Consider the following 7,073-nt stretch of genomic DNA (forward strand, 5'->3'; position numbering starts at 1 on the left):
TCCCACCCCACCTCACCCCCCACGGCTCCTTTCTTCCACAAAAGATAGAATCTTTCAATTTGAGCACATCAATCATTGCACATACTCTTGCACTAATATCTTTTTTTTTGTTTTCTAATTGATGTTTTATATTAGAAATCGACTAAACTTAAATTCATATTAGAAAGTTTTATATTAAAGAATAAAACATTTCCTAATAAAAGCAGCTTGAGATCTAAAAAGACTTAAATTTAATACCTCTTAATTTAAAATAAAGGAGGTACTTACTCTACTAGGAACCTTGTTGGTTATTTGCACTAATATCACTAGTCTATTTACTATTAGTACTCACTAAAATCTAAAATCCCCATTACTTAATGGGACCATTGATAAGTATATATATATATATATGTTTATCTTCTTTGAAATTGGTCCTTCCAAGAAGTGTAAGGGCGTGAAAAAAGAGGAGTTTTAATGGATCCAAGATACTAGTATATTTGGATATAAATATATGTTGGCCTTTGGTATCTCTCGAAGTGTGTGATTTGTTTACAAATGCCATCGACCACTCCACATGACATTTCATCTTCCCCAATTTCCGGTCACTATCTAACACTTCCAAAATAATGCACAACAAGAACAATTGGAATTTGTTGTGGATTTCACCTCTATTAGGTGTCAGTTTAGCAGTTAGTTAGAGTTATGTGGTTATTAATTGTATAGGGATTAGTCATAAATCGATTTGTATATTATTTTGTGTGATTCATTATTCACATATTAGTTAGTTTATCTTCTATTGTAAATAAAATAATGTTTTCATAATTTATATATCGATTAGCTATGCGACATTTATGTTGCAAACCAAATATTGTACTATTAATTTTCTACATGAATAAGTTATCTTATAATCAGCTACACATTCTCCGTTCCATATTTTTTGATTACTTTTTATTTTGTATTACACTTACAAAATCATAAATAAGAATATAATTTTACTAATTCATCCCTTAAAAGAACTTAAAAAATTTACAAACAAATGTGAAAACTTCAAAAAGAATCAATTCCAAATGTAATATAGAAAAAAAGTTATCAACATTATTTTAATTTCGTAAGATGAATACCTAATATTAGACATATATTTTACTATAATAATGAACTAATATGATATAATGAAAGAATTCAATAGATGCATAGCTCAGATATAAACCAGCATCCGAAAGACACTTGAGTTGCTTGTAGCTAATAAAATTTTATAAAAATCTTTTATTAATTCATAGCTAAATATTAGTCTCGAAAATTTATCAATTGTTTAACTTTTTGTCTCTTAATAGTGATAAAAAAAATAAGAGAATAGTAAGATGCAATAATACTGTTGTGTAATTATTTACTTGGAAATTTGATCTTGTGTGCCGGACAAATAGCTTGATAGTCGTTTAGTGCGACAGCACTCTGGCTTCAGCGACCCTTTGTCCCGGCCATTGTAGCACGTGGGCCAGCACGCACTATCGGATCAGCCCCTTCCTTTCTCTTGGAACCGAAGCGGGAACTGGGAAGGTTGTCAGACAACTCTCCGAACCATTTGCTCGAACTCGGGAAAGACTTTCCTAATCTGGCATTAGTACCAGCATTATAAATATATTTTTTTAAAAATTTTCAAAATAAACCTTATATATTTTTGAATAAGTTAATAACTCATCCTTAATTTCATAGGGACTTATAAACCTTTTAATTTTCTTTTATTTTTTCACCTTATATAGTGACGGTGGATTTTTGACGTGAAAATACTTCCGTCAAACATGTGACAAGCTTAAAAAAACTCAAACCAATACAAAAATAACCACGTGTTAGTCCCAAAATTGATTTTCAAGAACTTAAGAAATTGAGATGTTTTTCATTTTTGGGTCTCAAATTTCAATTACAATATCATAGTCAAACCGCAAAATCAATTTGGTCAATAAACCACAAATTTTGACAAATTCATACTTTTTTTTTTTGAAAATGGTGTATTATAAAATATTATTAATTTAAAATGAATGTAATAGCTATAGTCTCATTTAATTTTAATTCGTAGCAAACACATTGTTATTCTCGTCTCTCTCCCTGAATCTTGTTCGTCACTCTCAATTTTCTCCCTCGCCTCTCTCACTTTTATACAAACACAAATATATATAAAAAAATATATATTCGTATAAAGTCAGAGAGACTATATATACAAATACATATCTCTATATCCTATACACTTATAATTATATTAATACAAATCTTTCCCTACCTAGTTCTCTTTTGTCTTTCTCCCTCTTGCGTTTTATACAAACATGAATTATACATACAATATACAATATGTGTTTGCATAGATCGAGAGAGATTTGATATACGAGTACAAATGTTTAACTCAATTAAATTGTATATTAACCCGATTAAATTGTATACAAATTTAAATTTTATGTAGATATACAAACACAATCATTGATACATATACATAGTAGTTACATATATACACTTATTTAATTGATATACATATACAATTCACCTTTCGCTTGCCTCTCTATACTCTTTCGCTCGCCTCTCTCCTAATTTTGCTCGCCAGTCTAGCCTAAAACAAAAAACATATATATATACAAACATAATTTTCAAAGACACAGACGCCCGCTATATACAAATCGTCGTGATTAATACAAATCACATACTCCATAACAGTTTGTTATGGTGTGCAAATAACAAAACAGTAACTATAGAGTACTAACATGATTTTTATGTTTGCTATTCTTAAAATTTACTCTCCTTTTTTCAAGTTCAACCATGTAAAAAAACTTGTTGCTCTCAATTGCACACTCAAGTATACGTGGTCGCTCAAGTAAATAGTTTCTTTTAGAAACGAGTTATAGTTCCCAAGGGATATATGATCAACTTATATTCACATTTAATTCCACAATTAAAGAGAAAAGTTACTACTTCGGAGGTTGATTGTTTTATGGTTAACTATGACTAATATGCACTAATTTAAAGTAAACAATGGTGAACAACTTTGATATAATGTTTCAGGCAAGATTAAAACCAATTCCAGAGCTGCAGCACATAATAAATGTCATGCATCATATTATCGGCTTTTAACTAACTTCAGTTGTCATTTTGGTTTATAGGGTTAATAGTATGATCCGGGTTACATACCTCTCATCGCCTACCCCAGTTAATTATATATAAGCACATCGTTGAGAAGGGATAAATAGACTAACTGGAAAGCATTTATATATCATCCTATTTCGTAACTAAGCAAGGTGTTCGTCTTCCAGGCATCACTCCTGAAGACTAATCTCTTTAATTTAATGGGCAAATCGAGCTTTCTATATTCTCTGGTCAATCTAATATCTCTTATGGTCAATTCAAGATAGACACTATATTTATCACTAGATGGCTAGTCAAGAAATAGTAAAACAAGAATATTAAAGTAATTTGGATTGACAACCGAAGATTAATTCATAAAGACTCAAATAGTCAACAATTGATTCATAGCTACAGCCTTAGAACTAGGGTGTTTAGCTACTCATGCTATTAATAATCAAGAAAAGATGATTGTTCATAAACAAATTCGTAAAATAGAAGAGTTAAGAGGATCACAAACTTGATTCTTGCCCTTTTCACACTAAATAAACGTCGAACCCTAATAATGGAAGTCCTAGGATCTATTTATAATAGTGGATAAAGTTAAAAATAAATCATACTCAAATTAGAAGTCCTAGTTATTGTTTAAAACTTGAAAAGTCAAAATTAGACTAGGTCGGCGCGCCTCCATCGCGCCTAACAACATCTGGGAGTTAAATATGCTACTCCTCAATCGTACACCAACAAAGTTTCTGAGCGACAGGCCTTGGCGTGGCGTGCCTATCGGTGCACCTTAAAAAGGGCTCTGAGTGACATGTCTGGCACGGCGCGCCTACTAGTGCGCCTGGCCTAGCTACTTCATCCTTAGCCATTTTTTTTCACCTCCATTTTCTTTTCTTCTTTCTTCGTTCCAGCTCCAATTTCTCCAAGAGTTCCTGAAATCACTAATCATGTGTGTAAGTTCCAAATCAACGCAATCAACCACAAAATCAAGCTAAAAAACTAAAGATGTTCCTTTAACAACACCAAACCATGGGCAAAGATTGACTATTTAGGTATATAAATATGCCTAAGATCATCACCCCATAGTTGGACTTTTGTTTGTCCTCAAACAATCTTTAGACTATCAACTCTATCTCATAACCCCTTGGCTTTATCAACTCACCTTAAAATCAATGAAACATGTTTAATCATGATCGTGCAGTTTACATTGGATGCAACAATTTTCCATACATATGCCAAGAACAACACATGCTCAAAGAATGACTCTTTTCAGAATAATGCAAACTCATACCAATACATCAACTAGATACTCCTTTACATGCCATAGATGTTATAATTATTTGTTTTTAGTACAGACTTTCACTCAAGCAATGTCAAGATCACAAGGCCTATTTTTTTAAAATAATTAATTCACTCTCACAAGTGAAATTCTTACTTTCCTCAACATGTCATATGCTTACCCATAGTGTATTTTAATTTTCACATTGTACTTCTCAAGGAATCTAAAGGAATTTTATATGGTTGTAATGTCGGCTTTAGGTAATGGAGGGAATATTTGAAATTCATTTTAATGACTAATCCTCCGTAATGCACATGTTATCATTTAGCAAACATCATCCTCAAACTATTCTTTTCTTCTAATACACCCTTCATGACTAAATACCCTTTATTGCTCCATATTTTCCCTTTTATTTCTTTTCTATCTTTTTTTTATATGCTTTTGTACTAGCCACCCATTCTCTAGACTTTTCATACGAGTAAGGTACAGATTATCCTTGATAGGATCAGGGCCAATGTTTTGAGCATAGTCCTAAATTAGTCACCCTCGATTTCAGTCGAGGTGCACATTGTCACTAAGGACTATTGCCAAATTAGGATTTTCTTTACCACACAATGTAGCGATTCACCCTTAGCTCATTCGACCTTATTTTGAACCCTTCTTCTTAACATAATGCATTAAGGATCTTAAAAGGATCAAAAGACTTGGTATCAAATAATGGGTGTCAGCTTATCATGTGGTTTATAAATGAACAAGGCTAAAGGCTCAATAAGGCTTCACAAGGGCAGTTTCATGGTAGGCATATAAGTAGAGAAAAGAATGGGCTATTTCGAAGAAACGCCTTAATCACATTCCTTAAGTCATACGAAGCTACTCATTCAGCACACACAAGGCAAATTCTAGATATCAGTTAAGAAAGAACCAATCAAATCTCACCACACATGAAATTATGACACATAAACGGATATACCAACTAACATGCTCATATGGCTGCATTACAGTATTACTACCCAATTCAGCCCCTATTTCAACCTTTCAGTCAAACTTAATAACATATGCTAATTACAATGTTAACAAGGCATTGCATTTTTTCAAGTATAAACTACCCATGACGTTTGACCAACTTATTGGGACATAGCTTCAAAAAACCAGGGTTGGTTTTGTCCATCCTACTCCTCTATGTGACTAATTTTTTCTTAAGACGGTCGTCATCCATCTATCATTGGGAACGGTCACTCCTACGATGACTCTAAGACTCCACAAAACAGTAAACTAATCATGTATAGTTCAAAGGGACAATCCTTAGTAAAAGTACCAAAAACAAACTCTGATAAACCCAAAAGCAAAAGTAAAAAAAATAACTAAAGACTAAAACTAGACTCAATAAAGAGGTAAACAACTATATTAAATAGAAAATGCCCCCACCCCACACTTATAAAGATAAGCACCGTCCTCGGTGCACAAGCAAAACAAAGTAAAAGGTAGGAATACTCTTTGGGGCCTCTAGGCCTCGTCGTCGCTGTGGTCGAACACCATTAAGGCATTCGCCTCATCCACAGTCATCATCCTTCTCATCATCCATTGCCTCATCAACGGCGGGCTCATTATCGTCCACAAGTTCAAAAAAGGTCGGACTAGTGCACAGATAGGCTGCACTATCTATCAATGGATAGCGCTCTGCCAAATCCTCCATTTCATCATTAGTGATTGGGCAGCCTCCAATTTTCAACTGCAACTCAGCCATCCCAAACATGTGTGCCATGACGCTATCATCCCGGGCTTGCCTATCTTGAACCGACAAGACAGGTCCATGGGATGTGTCTATCACCTTAGTGCGCGTTACATCCACCAACTTACCCGTTAGCTCCAGGTGCCTAGCAATAGTCATGTCTACCTCCTCCTGCTCAATCTCATGACTCCTCAAAAAACGGGTAATTAAACCCCCCATAACAAAATCTACACCTCAAATTTTTCTGAAACTTCATCATGTTTTATCTCAGAATTGCCCCCGAATTAATAGGCATCCCTTTCATTAACACGTAAACTAACACCACTCTATCCTGAGTCACATCAGTCAAGTGTTAAGTGGGAAGGAACACGCTACGCACTATCTTCAACCACACTCAAGCTACCTGATTAAAATTAGCAAAGTGGAGGTTGTTATGCCTCCCCGTGTCCTTACTCCTCTCCCACTTAGCATTAGATTCAACCCCACACAAAGTGCGTCGGATATCCCTATACAGAGGTTTATCCTTCAACTCGTTAAACATGTCAACATCACAATGTGAGGTCCCCAACACCTCATTCAGAACTCGGGCAGAAAATCTAACATCTTTTCCCCTCACAGGCACAGTATTACTTAGTTTCAGTTAACTAATTTGCATAAAATTCACGCACCAAGGTCAAATTACAATCTCCGAGATTATCAAACATAAACCGCAGTCCTAACTATAGTCGGGAATTGAGACTGTAACCTTACCTCATTCACATATTCGTCCCCCATGTATTTCGCTTCCTATTGGCACTTGAACCATTCCCATCCATACCTCTCTACAACCTTTTTTCCAAATTTTTACAACGGTTCTCGGCCACTAGAGGACCTAAAAGTTTCACCCTTTTGATTCTTCTTTGAACCCGTTACATTCTTCACTTTAGGTGCCATTAAACCTGTTAAGAACAAAAAAAAAAGAAATAGTGAAAATTTTAGGGGGGG

Source organism: Solanum pennellii, chromosome 12 (assembly GCF_001406875.1).
Source record: "Solanum pennellii chromosome 12, SPENNV200".
NCBI lineage: Eukaryota > Viridiplantae > Streptophyta > Magnoliopsida > Solanales > Solanaceae > Solanum > Solanum pennellii.